The sequence below is a fragment of the Dendrobates tinctorius genome, unplaced genomic scaffold, assembly GCF_039654945.1.
Source record: "Dendrobates tinctorius isolate UK_male_01 unplaced genomic scaffold, ASM3965494v1 ptg000079l, whole genome shotgun sequence".
NCBI lineage: Eukaryota > Metazoa > Chordata > Amphibia > Anura > Dendrobatidae > Dendrobates > Dendrobates tinctorius.
The window spans coordinates 24,371,783-24,386,043 of record NW_027361747.1 but is presented as its reverse complement, the minus strand read 5'-3'; the positions used below and the strand labels follow the sequence as shown (position 1 = coordinate 24,386,043).

The following is a 14,261-nucleotide window of genomic DNA, read 5'->3' as shown; positions in this document are numbered from 1 at the left end:
CCAACCTCCGCAGTTAGGAAGGGCCATATTAGGACTTATTAGGGTGTTATAGTATTTTCCTGTATATATCTTTAATCTCAAGTATAGATTTTGCAACTGTGTTGTTCTATTTTTTTGACCCCCTGGTATTTTGTGATTTCACATATGTATGTCTTTTTTAATCATTGAATTAAAAGTTATATTTTAGGGGTTTCCCCCTTTTTGTGCTCTCTGGTATACTGCTTCATCGTGGAACCCCTCAGTATTCTTTTTTTGAGGTTTATACAAATACAAAGGTTACACTATGTAACATATATGCCCTGAATACTAATCAGATTAGTTGGTTGGGCAGGGTTTTGAACACCCTCCGCCTTTTCACTGAGGGTCTTCTGATTGTGGGAGGTGATGTTAATATTTCTTTGAACCCATTAATTGACACCTCATCAGGTAAATCTTCTTTTTCACAAAAAGCCTTGAGGAAACTACATCTCAATTTGCAATCTTTAAACTTGGTAGATACGTGGAGAGTCTTGAACCCTTTGACTAAAGATTATACCTTCTTCTCACCTCCCCATAATAGTTACCATAGAATAGATTATCTCGTCATGCAGTCATCATGCATCCAGTTGGTAAAATTCGCAAAAATAGATGTGATCTCCCCCTCGGACCATGCTCCGATTTTTCTGGAACTTAATATTTCCTCCTTGCCTTTACCCTCCAGGACCTGGACTCTTAATGAGACATTATTAGACTCAGATTTACATGTTTCTAGGTTGTCTGACACTCTTGAACTCTTTTTTCAATAAAATTCATCCTCCGGCCGGCTGACACCATTGGTATGGGAGGAACATAAAGCCGTCATGAGAGGGGATTTCATATCATTAGGATCGCACTTGAAAAAAGAAAGATCAAAAAAGATTCACTCAATCTTACACCAAATAAATTCTTTCAAAAAGATGCACGAAAGGTCGCAAGTGAGTAAGATTCAAGAGGAGTTGGTAGGGCTTAGACAAAACCTGAAAGACCTTTTAAATATTCAATCAGCCAAAATATACATGAGAAGTAAGAAAAGGTTCTACCTCCATGGTAATAAAGGCAGTAAACTTATGACATCTTTGCTAAAAAAGCGTAAAGAGAAATCCTTCATTAAACATCTCACAGCTCCGGATGGATCGCTGTTCAAGGAAACTGCCGACATTGCCGGAGAGTTTAGAGCCTTCTATGAAAAATTTTATAATCTAGATAAACCTGAAGACATTAGGGATCCTGGGGCAGCTGTAGATAAAATAAAAGACTTTCTAGACCCCCTTAAGCTCCCTAAACTTCCTCCAGAAGACCTTTCACTGCTGACAGCCCCTGTTATGCCTAAAGAAGTCTTAGATACCTTATCATCCATCCCTAATGGGAAGGCGCCAGGTCCGGATGGTTTACCCATTATATATTATAAGAAATTAATCAAATTCCTGCTACCTCATTTAGTGACCCTGTTTAATTCCTACTTAAGCGGGCTTCCTTTACCAAAACAATCTCTGGAAGCTATTATCACTGTCCTCCCAAAGGAAGGAAAAGACCCTAACCTCTGTGCTAGTTATAGACCTATTTTATAACTCAATGCTGATACTAAATTATGGGCTAAATACTTGCGGGATGTCTCGGTAACATACTCCCTAAATTAATCTATAAAGACCAGGCGGGATTTGTGAGGGGGTGAGAAGGTAAAGACAATATGGCTAAAATCATCCAATCAATAATGTACGCTAGTAGTCACGACATCCCATTGATCCTCCTGTCTACCGATGACGAGAAGGCATTTGACAGGATGAGCTGGAGGTATATGGATATGGTACTGACAAAGTTTGGTTTCCCTCCCCAATACATCTCAGCTATATTCTCGTTATACTCTGAACCAACTGCCAAAGTGAGGATAAATGGCACCCTGTCAAACAGCTTTAGCATTAATATTGGTACCAGACAAGGGTGCCCGTGGTCCACATCCCTATTTATTTTGTCCATTGAAACATTAATTCAGAAGAAAGTAGAGGATTGATGAAATCATGCAATCTACCTACTTTGTCCTGGTTTGGACGCGTTAATATTTTCAAAATGTATGTAATGCCAATAATTCGATATACAATGACTATGGTCCCTGTAGGTGTACTGCAAACTTTCTTTAAAAATCTAAAAGCCCTAATTTCTAGTTTTCTTTGGAAGAAAAAACCTGTAAGGCTGCCCTATAAACTTCTCTCATACCCAGGTAAGGACCCCCCAGTTTGGTCATATGTGGCCTATAGCAACCGGGCAAACCGGGTTAGTCGCATGCACCATAAGAAAAGTGTTGTTAGGGTTGCTGAGTCCCTGCGTGGAATGATTGTTGTTTACATTTGTTGTTAGCTCAATATAGCCCCGCGGCTACAGTTTTAAAAAAGTTTATTCCACAAACCACACTCAGTCTCGTGTCTCATCACTGAATCCTGTGAACCTGCTAGGACCCTACACTATTAGACCTAGAATATGTGCCTTGTCTGTGGACCAGTGCAAAGCCGCCTGATGCTCTTCAGCTGGATGAAGTCACTTTATCCACATTGCAAGTAAAGCGCATGATAATCAATGACCTCCCCCTGATTCTTATCCGTCCACAAAGACACCTATTTCTGCTATACCGTTCTTGAAAGACCCCGGTTTCCGAGACCCTTACAGTCTCTGGTCTAAATTACCCAGGGAAACATTAAATTACTTTTATGATGAAAAAACCCTCAAAAATGGAGACTGGCCTGTCAATGCACTGAACAAGCCAAAACATTTTCTCCAATCGCAACATATAAAAGGTATCCTTAAACAATTCAAACAAACATACCCCCACAAGTCAACCTGGTCCTGGTTAGATATTATGAATAAACTCCCACCCCCACGCCTAAAAATTATATCCCGTGTGTATTCCTGGCTTAATGTCCCCCCTTTAGAGTTTAAGCCATCATTCTTGTATTCTTGGGAGTCCGAGCATCAAACTAATTTTTCTGATACACAAATTTCTGTGATTCTTCTCAATGCACATGGTTTCTCCAGATGTATGCTACTCCGAGAGAATTCTTATAAAATACTAACCAGATGGCACCTGACCCCCGTCAAACTTCATCACATGGGACACAGACATTTGCTGGAGGTGCCTTAACTTGAGAGGCCATCACACACATATATTCTGGGAATGCACTAAGATAAGGGAATTTTGGTATGGGGTCAGTAATATCCTCAAAGAACTAAAGTTATTCAAATTTGACTTACAAGCTTCTGAAGCTTTACTTTCATGCCCATCAAAAAATTTTAAACCAAAATAACATGGGCTTCTACCATTATTGGTTAGTGCAGCAAAACATTTAATGACCTTACACTGGAAGGACGAGTCCCCCCATCCATATTTGAATGGAAACTTAAAGAGAATCAGATTTCCCGCTTTGAGGAACTCTCAAGCTGGGAGACCCATAATCATGACTCATGTGTAGGTGTCTGGGCTCCATGGAAGGAATTACAAAGCAAAAGTAAAAATTAAATTATCTGATGTGAGTTCACCCCGTTAGACTAAATAATACCCGAGCACTTGGTTAGCACTGATGTAAAAGATTAGAGCTGTGCACCCATCTTGTTTTTTTGTTACCCCAATTGTTATGAATCCTTGTACCTTTTGCCCATGTCGTCCCCCCCCTCCATCCCCTTGGGCCTTCTTTTTGCTCTTGACTTCCCACCACCCCTCCTTCACTGTATCCCTCATGTCACTTGATTTGATCAATGCTAATTGATATGATTGTAACTTGGACATGGTGCATTTTTCCTGTTTCTCTATTATAAATAAAGAATTTTCAAAAAAAGAAAAAAAAATAATTGGAGAGCATGTTACGGATGCTAAACCTGACAGCACTGTCAATCGTTGGGGATTGTCGGGACTTTCCAAACATTTTTGGGAGATTCATAATGGAGATGTAAGTTCCCTTAAGGTTAAAGGCATAGAGAGAGAGTTGGGAAGCCGACCCGGGGCAGGGAGTGGGAGCGCTCTCTGAGGTGTTGTGAAGCTTACTGGATAATAGAGTTGAGAGCTAGATTCCCTATAGGGTTAAATTATCAGAGCGACATTAGCTATTTTTATTAATAGCGGGTGGCAGTTTGAGTTTATATGTGGGTTAGTTGTGTGTGGGTTTTTTTGTTGTTGCTGCACTGAATGTTATTGTAACAAATGTTCAGCTGTGACACACAGCACACACAGGCTGCAATGGATGTTACTGTAACAGATGCTCAGCTGTGACACATATACACAGGCTGTGCTGGATGTTAATGTGTTTTTTTACTACATAGAGTTGCTATACTGAGTAAGTAGAGATGTATTTTACAGACTTATTTTGTGTGGACAAGGAGGCGATAATCTGTGTAGGCGTCATGATTTCATGTCAAGTAACAGGTGTGCATAGTTTTACTTAATGGAATGGGAATATAAGGATGTTTTTATGTATTGTTCATATGCCTATGACTAAGAACTTTGTTAGAAACGCGTCAGTCATTTAGGGGTTGCGTCCCCGCATGATGTTTTTTTCTTGACATGAAAATAAAATATTGAAGATTTTTATGAAGAGACACCTGGTGCTGGAACTTTTTTTTTCCCCTTCTTTTGCTATTGCTATTGAGTTGTATCCAACCACTTGTTCCTGGCACCTGTGTTCATCTGGATTCTGGTGAGGCACCACTAATCCCTTTCCCTGTTCCCAGTATGATGACGGAATTGCAGAGGTTGTGTTTGTAAGAAAGGAAGATGCATTTCTTGCCTACAAAAAAATAGAACAGATACCCAGATGGACAGCTGATGAAATGCAATCTACATTTGAATGGTAGTGTGATAACATCAGACCAGCCCATCCTTCAAAGATTAAGTGACACCCCATCAAATAAGAAAGGTGAATCTAGAAGAAACACAACCTCCTGCTCCTCCAGTGTTGATTCAAATCCTCCAGCTGAAGTTGATCCTGATACTTACTCATTAAATCCTCAGGGTCATAAGGAGTCATCCAACAGCATTTAAGATTAAGCTCTGATGAGACCAATGCACATTGGAGACTGTAAGGGTATGTGCACAGGCTGCGGATTCTGCTGCGGATCCGCAGCGGATTGGCCTCTGTGGATCCGCTGCGGAACCGCAAGCAATGTACAGTGTAATGTTAATCAATGGGTTTTAGAATCCGCAGTGTACATGCTGTGGATTTTTCCACGCGGATTTGCTGCAGTTTTAAATCCGCAGCATGTCAATTCTTTGTGCGGATACCATAGCGGTTTGACACCTGTTTCATTGTCCAGGTGTCAAACCGCAGGAGAGAACCTCTGACAAATCCGCAGGAAAACCGCAGGTCACTTTACCTGCGGTTTTACCTGCAAATCCACTAGGAAAAATACACAGGGCAATCCGCACTGTGTGCACTCACCCTAAGAGAGATTCCCAAGTCACAAATGGGCCCAGAGACTCTTTAAAAAAACCTTCATTTTGCTTCTTGTGTTTTGTTTAGCACTGATCAGCATGTAGTTGATGGTTGAAGGAGTCTGGCATCAGACATTGGACAATTAATCCTGTTCCCAGCATTGTAGTACTGTTCACCTTCATTGTGGGGCAGTTGCGTTATTGCCTCAAGAATTTCCATTTTACCCTTGCTCTAGTATTCTGACCCAGCACGATTATGGTTCTACTGTCATGTCAAGGGAGGCTGAATAAATTTCTTCAATAATCTGGTTCTGCTTAAAACATAAGCTTTGTTGTTTTGTAGTTTTAATATCTGAATTCCTCCAAATGGATATGAAGACCTGCATATTCCAGTAAATGGGGGGGATTACTAAGTGTTCACTGATTGTGTTCTAGCCAAAAAAATATGCCTAATTAATGTTTCACACTGTGAAAACGTCATCAGGAACTCTACAATCATTGGCAATACTTATGGCCCTGCGGCTGAAGCATGTTCTGATATCTGTGATGCAGAGAAATGCTGAGGGATAGTGGATCACGCTAATAGTGATCTAAATACTGAGATATGTACAGAGGAATGCTGAGAGGACACAGATTGTGGTTTTCTACCAACTTCATCTGCATTTACAAATTTATATTTAATGCTGGTAATAAAAAAAAAAATTCTCTAGTGTAGGCAGGGCGCAGTGCCATAGCACATCTATCTATTTGCTCTTCCTGTACAACCCTATTATTTTTTAAATTGATATTTATTTGGATTCCTCATTGGGAAGGGAGCCACAAGAAATGATGGGTGACCTCTGCTAACACCAAAAACACTGCTTTGAAATCAATAACGCGGCTGTTGCATCAAGGAGCACGTTCATCCTGATGAACTAGTGGTGGTGTCGGAAGAGATGTGGAGGATGGCCTCCTAAAAATGTATGATAGTTGTGCTTGTAGTACCGTCTATAGCACATGAAAGTAGCGCCTGTTCTTCCTCCTCTTCCTCATTGTCAACCACTCCACATTGGGATGAGATGAGACTGGGCTGTGTGTAATCACCATGTATGGTTCCTTGATCCATCTCATCGTGCTCTGCCTACAATGCCTCCTCATTCATTAAGAGCAGTATGCAAAGAAGCGGGATGGTGACGCTAATTATGGCGTCATTACAGCTCACTATCTTGGTGGACTCTTCAAAGTTTTGTAGGATGGTACATATGTCTGACATCCATGTCTACTCCTGAGGTCTTATGTGTGGAGTCTGAACAGAATACCGATGGCCTTGTTGATGCTGGTAGTAAACAACTGTCCTCTTCTGTTCACAAATCCTTTCCAACATATGCAGTGTAGAATTCCAATGCTTGGGGAAATCACACAACAGTCAGTGAACCAGAAGATGCAAATGCTGCTGAAGCACAGCAAGGGCGGCTGAAGCTGCAGCTGACTTTATAAAATGAGCACACAGGCAGCATAATTTCACAAGCAAATCCGGCAGTTCCAGGTAGCTTTTGAGAAACCATTGAACAACGAGGTTAAGCACATGGGCCAGGCATGGTACGTGTGTGAGCTCACCTCAGAGCCGCCACCAGGTTCCGGTTACCCTTCACACATGACCATGCCTGGCTGCAGGTTCAGTGGTGTCAGCCTCAGATCTGCCTGCTATTACTGAGCTGTCCACAACTCTTCAGCATTGTGTTGTTTGTCACCTAAGCATATTAGCTTCTGCACAGCCTGTTGCCGCTTGGCTGAGGCAGTGCTGTAGTATTTCCAGCTTGTGATTGATGTGCTCATTTCGGAGATGGAGGCTGAAGTGGAGGATGAGGTGCAGGAGCTGTAGACTTTGGGGGCAACCCTGATTGACGTAGGGCCTGCAATCCTCACAGTCTAGAGGACGTGTTCCATCCCAAGGACCGACTGGGTCCCGGCTTCTACTATGTTAACCAAGTGTGTAGTCAGTATTTTGGCCTGTGGGGCATTGGCTGCAAATTTATGCTTGCATTCCATGGACTGTGGTATGTTCAACTAAACCCTGCAGTGGTACAAGGACGTGGACATGCTTGCTGATAGTGGTAGTTGAGTGGGTGCAATGACAGGTGCAAGGCAGGAGGCATCTTTGCAGGCACCATGGACAGGGGATTGGCTTCCACACATAACAGTGGAAGAAGCAGTGGTGTCACCTGCAGACAGTGTTCCTGGACCCTGGGGTTCAACCCACAAAGTCGGGTACTTTGCTGCCATGTGCCTGATTATGCTGGTGGTGGTCAGGCTGGTAGTTTTGCTACCCCTGCTGATGCAGGCAAGGCAGATGGTGCAAATGGCCTGTTTGGGGCTATCGGTAGAGTCTTTAAAAAACAACTAGAATCAGGAAGATCTAACAGATGTACTGCCAACTTCCGTCATGTTGGTATTACGAGGAACGGTTGCCCACCTTCTGTCTGCAGCCACCGCAGTGCTTATTCCTGCCTGTTGGGGTGCTACGCCTCCCTCCCCCTGTGAGCTGCTGTCCTCACTCTGCATGTCTTCCTGCCAGGTCGGGTCAGCTACGTTATCATCCACCACCTCGTCTTCCACTTCCGCACCCTGGTCCTCCTCCTCCTGACTTTCTGGCAATTATGTCTCATCATCATCCACCTCTTGTGACAGGTTCCCACCATCGCCTTCATATGACTGTGGCTGCTCAAATGATTGGGCATCGCTGCATGCAATCTCATCTTGACCCACTGCAAGTGCACCAGGTGAGAAGCCTGAATCTAAAAATGGAAGAGTGAACAGATCTTCCGAGTGTCCAAGAGTATAATCAGTTGTCTCCGAGCACTTGGCATTGTGAGAGGAAGGTGTATCAGGCTGAGGAATATGCAGTCCAGACTCAAGGCTACTCAGACTTGACCACGTGGAAAACAGGGTGATGGTGGTGGTGGCAAAGTGACTGGAAGCATTATCCGCTATCCAACTAACCACCTTTCCTGGCCACTTATAACTGGGGCTATGTATATACATAGTAACATAGTAACATAGTTATTAAGGTTGAAGGGAGACTTTAAGTCCATCTAGTTCAACCCATATCCTATCCTAACCTGCCCTAACATGTTGATCCAGAGATAGGCAAAAAAAACCCATGTGGCTAACAGTAAGCTTCACATTGGGGAAAAAATTCCTTCCCGACTCCACATACGGCAATCAGACTAGCTCCCTGGATCAACGCAATATTAAGGAAACTAGTGTAAATTACCCTGTAATATTATACTTTTCAAGAAAGGCATCCAGTCCCTTCTTAAATTTTAGTAGGGAATCACTCATTACAACATCATATGGCAGAGTTCCATAGTCTCACTGCTCTTACAGTAATGAATCCGCGTCTGTGAGTATGCTTAAACCTTCTTTCCTCCAGACGTAGAGGATGCCCCCTTGTCCCCGTCACAGGTCTAAGAGTAAAAAGATCATTAGTAAGGTCTTTGTACTGTCCCCGCATATATTTATACATTGTAATAAGATCACCCCTAAGCCTTCGATTCTCAAAACTAAATCACCCAAAGTGTAATAACCTGTCTTGGTATTGCAGACCTCCCCAGTTCCCTAATAACCTTGGTCGCTCTTCTCTGCACCTGCTCCAGTTCAGCTATGTTCAGCTATGTCTTTCTTAAACACCGGAGACCAGAACTGTACACAGTATTCTAAGTGTGGTCGCACTAGTGACTTATATAGAGGTAAAATTATGTTCTCCTCATGAGCATCTATGCCTCTTTTAATGCATCCCATTATTTTATTTGACTTTGCAGCAGCTGCCTGACACTGGCCACTAAATGTGAGTTTGTCGTCCACCCATATACCCAGTCTTTTTCAGTGACAGTTTTGCCCAGTGTTTTACAATTAAGCACATAATTATACATCTTGTTCGTTCTACCCAAGTGCATGACCTTACATTTATCCCCATTAAAGCTCATTTGCCATTTATCTGTACGGTCAATATCTGTAATAGGCAGCAGCAGACAGTAATGGAATAGACCCTCCTAATGAATGCAATAAAGTATGCCACATACAATGCCTGCCTAGCATTAATATCTATATACCCCACCGTAATTAGTCCTTAGAAGGACTGTTGGTTTAACTGGATTTGTGGATTCAAAAATGGCATACCCACAGTAACTGATACCCCAACTATTATGTCCCAATCACTGCAGCAAGTCTCCTTACACTGGTGATTCCAGGTCTGACTAGGACGAGCAGGGCGGTGCCAGGTCTGATATAGACCTGATGACGCTGTGCAGCCAGCCAGTCACTGTAATAAAACAAAACAAGATGGCTGCAGCATTACAGTGCATGGCAGCCAATCCCTGCATGCTCAAAAGAGTGCCAAACATGCAGGGCTCTCGCCGAATAATCCTGGAAATGCTCGGCGCTCACCGAGTACAGCGATGCTCAGTGGAGTACCGAGCATTTCCGAGTATGCTCGCTCATCACTAATCCTAAGGCACATAGGTACAATATATAGCAGTATTTACCACTTATGGTGTGTGACATCACAGGAAGCAGGCTTCCTCTTCTGAGTGGCATCCACCCAGACACACATTTCAGCATACTTCCTTCGTCAGTTAATTTCCAAGTCCTGTACCACTTTACTGACTGCTTTACTGTGAGTAACCATGAAGTATCTGTTCTTATTGCAAGACTGTAACCTTGACCCTTTCAATAAGGACTTAAGGGCTCATGTGGTAAGATAGATTTTCAGAAATGCCATTAAGTGTGACCAACACTGACCAAAGGTGATTACACTGCAAGCAAGACTAGCCAAATGGCATGTTGAACAGGGAAGACTAGGACAGCAGGCAGACAAGTGGAGCAGGCTGCACAGTAAGAAATAGAGCTAAGAGTGAAGTACTGTGGACTGCATGTGTACAGCACATTCAGTTAATGACTTGCAGCAGCATTTATAGTATAAATAAGAGAAGAATTTATGCTTACAGTAGATGAAGAATTATTACTGTCGAGATCCTCACCATTATAATGCGAGTACAATTCGATTTTTCACACCTAGCATCCGATTTACAGTTAGAAGAAAAGCAGTTAAAAGAAATTTTCCCGGTCGCGCTGATGTAACGTAGGTGAAGTGAGTTAATAGGCTGTGAACTCCCAGGCACTGTGAGTAGGAGAACTTTCTCACACTCGCAGTGCCATCAGACAGGTAAAGTGAGTTCACAGGGAGACACTGAGCACACACTGCTCAGTGCCTCTGCTGGATGACAGGCTGTATGGTCGCATCATGCAACCATGAAGCCTGCCATCTAGCTGTAGCAGAGCTAGACCCATCATGGTACAAATGGGTTATCATCTTCTCTACAGAAAGGTGAGGAATATTGTTGTTTGTTTTTTTAACTCTTTTGCAGAAGACAATGGCGTCGGTGGAATGGGCAAAGTTGTAGGCAGGGTTTAATTAAGGTTTATTAAAGGAGTCAGTGTCATTCTTGCAATTAAAGGACTTTTTTCTGGGTGTGTGTTTTTATAGAATATGACTATGGGTTAGTATTGGGGGTGTCTTATTGACACCTCTCCATAACTAATCTCAGGGCTTAATGTCACCTAACAATACAAAGGTGACATCAATCCCCCAACTATCACCCCACTTGCCACCACAACAGGGAAAGTGGGAAGAACAAGGCTAAATTCCAGAATTGGCACATCTTATAGATGCACCTTTTCTGGGGTGGCTGAGCGCTGATATTTTTAGCCTTGTGAGCAGTATCCATGGCCCCTTCCTAGGCTATTGATATCAGCCTGTAGCTGTCTGCATAGCCTTTGCTGGTTATTAATTATAGGGGGACCCTACGTCTTAATCTTAGGGTGCCCAATTTTAATAGCCAGTAAAGGCTAAGTATACAGTTGTAAGCTGATATTAATAGCCTAGGAAGCTACATGGGTATTACCCCCTTCCCATTCTATAAACATCGGCCCCCAGCCATAGGTTTTCCCTCTGCTGGTCACGAAAATTATGTGGGGGCCCTATTATTTTTTTTCAGAAAAATAATCTTTTGTTAATTAAATACATGTACAGTAAGCTGCAACCACACTGTACTAATTATATAGGTCACTGACATCTGTATATCTCCCTATGCTATGTGTTATAGACTGGCCTGGTTTGGCATAGTGACATTGCAACCACTAGGGACAGCACCGACAGCTAACGTAGTCAGGGATAGTACACAGTACACAGGGAAAGCAATGTAGTTTGAAGGAATAAGCAGCAATCATTGTCAATAAAGCCAGAGGTCATTACCAGGAGCAGCAGTGTCGTTTGAAGGAATAAGCAAGAATCATAGTCAAGGAAGCCAGAAGTCATTACCAGGAGCAGCAGTGTTATTTGAAGGAATAGCAGATGGAAGAACGCTTGATGTTACGGTGTTGAGGAAAAATAAGGATGTACCTGAAAGTGGACCCTCTGGGTCACGACTCCAGAGCCCCCGGAGGCGAGTGCCCAGGTGAGGACCACCCCCTATACAGGGAGTGTTAGGGACAGACCTCCAGGGGATAGGGTCACAACAGCCGGAACCAAAGAGACAACTGAGGCAATAGAAAGAAGGCACTGACGTGGACGATAGGCAGGGCATCGGGCAAGGCAGAGACCCAGTGGTGTACAGGACCGGAGAGCCAGGGGAACACAGGAACGGAGGCTGTAGAGGTAAGGAAGCAAAATAATGAATAAGGTGCAGGACGGCAGATAACCTGAGACGTGGAGGGGAGAGCAGGAGGCAGGACAGAGGAGGGAAAGCACTAGGGAGACTGGGAGGGCAGAGTACAGGAGAGGCAGACCGAGATTAAGCAGACAGCGGGTTAGGAAGCATGAAAGCACTAACACAGAACAGACAGAGGAACAAGAGGGGCCTGAGGGCACAGTGAGCACCGCAGCAGACAGCGTCACCGTATGAGATAATCAGGCGTCTTACCTGAGCAGACGCCGGGCATATATAGCGGTGGGCGCCGCCATATTGGGGGCAGGGCTAGTGTGTCACCTCACCCAGGAGGCCGCACGCTGTGTGCTGGTGCCCGATGCCGAGGGGACCGGAGGCCGGGCGCGGGGACGCGCTGGAAGACAGGAGTGCACCGGACAGAGCGCGCAGGGAGGTAGGCAGGAGCTGGTGCCGTGACACTTGACTAGAGGCAGGTAGCTCAATAATCACACAAGGAAATGACAGCAAGGCCAGGTTTAAATAGGGTGTGCAATCAGGATGAGCCAATTGGGATCTCAGGGTGGAAACATCAGCAACAACATAGGTATTTGGGTAGCATGGAACTATCCAGCAAGCTGAATAGCTCAGAAGGAAGAGCTGCCATCTGATGAACAGGAGCTGCTAGGTTTGAATCCTGACTCTATGTGTATTTACTGTATGTAATCCATTTATTCTATCTTGTCAGCTCCTGCTGTGATTTCATCGTACGTTGCTGCTGAACTACCGATTTTTCATCTATGTAACATACATACACATATATATGTGAGTCACTGCCATCTTTAAATCTTTCTATACTATGTGTATATATCTATTCCATTCTAACCTGTCAGTGTGATTTTACTGTACACGGCAGATGAATTGCTGGCTTTTCAAAGGACATCTATGTGTAAAAATATTGCAATATTGATTTTTTTTTCCTCGCACCCATAGGCTTGAATTGGTGAGTCTTGGCCGAGTCTCAGTGCCAATCACAGCCTGTGTCGAATACGCCTGAGAAAAAAAGCGCTGATGGAGCTGCCCTATAGATGAACATTGGACTGAGTGCTATGCGATGTTACTCAGCCATAGTACTCTACAGTAGTGTGTCTCCAGCCTAATACTTAGAAATGCAAGAGTGTGTAGCTTCAAAGCTTCAGGTGATTATTTCACTGGAGTTCACTGTACAACTGGTGAACCTTGATTTAGAACACAGCAATGGATGGGAAGTAGTCTACAGGAAAGGAGCAGAATCCGGCCATGGAGCTAAGACTTGTGAGTAGCTGCTAGTTGCCTAGGTATGAGATAAGTGCTTGGTGTAGGTCTGCCTATTCAACTGCTCTTCATTGTTTCAACGTTATAGAAATGTTTGCAATTATTTTTACATTATATCCCCTTAACGTCCATTGACGGGCATAGCCCATCATGGCAGGATGTCAGTTCCCGCATCACGACGGGTTATGCCCGTCATGCCTTTGAACTACCACTGCGTGTAAACAATCAGTGGTAGTTCAGTGCTGACAGCTGTCATAGACAGCTGACAGGCACAGCAAGAGGTGCGGGGACCCTTGCAGTCGGTCCCCGCACCCAGAGTGATGTGATTGGTCAGCGTACACAGGACAAATTGCACAATAACTTTTTTGGTTCTGCTATCCTTGGGAAAATAAAAATTGGGGGTTAAAAGATCATTTTTGTAGAAAAAATATGATTTTTTAATTTTTCGGCTCTATATTATAAACTTCTGTGAAGCCCTTGGGGGTTCAAAGTGCTCACTACACATTTAGATCAGTTACTTGGGGTGTCTAGTTTCCAAAATGGGGTCACTTATGGGGGGTTTCCACTGTTTAGGTACATCAGGGGCTCTCCAAACACGACATGGTGTCCGCTCTTGATTCCAGCCAATTTGACATTCAAAATCTCAAATGATGCTCCTTCCCTTCTGAGCACTGCCGTGCGCCTAAAGATTGTCTTCCTCCACACATGGGGTATCGGTGTACTCAGGAGAAATTGCACAACAAATATTGTGATTCATTTTCTCCTGATACCATTGACAAAATTAAAAAAAATTGTGTCTGATAAAATTTTTGGGAAAAAAAGTTAAAAGTTCATTTTGT

At 43.5% G+C, this 14,261-nt stretch overlaps 1 pseudogene; it reads left to right on the top strand.

Moving 5' to 3' along the window:
• Nucleotides 1–5,824, top strand: part of LOC141096818 (polymerase delta-interacting protein 3 pseudogene) — a 54,336-nt pseudogene extending 48,512 nt beyond the window's left edge.
• Nucleotides 5,825–14,261: the final 8,437 nt, after the last annotated feature.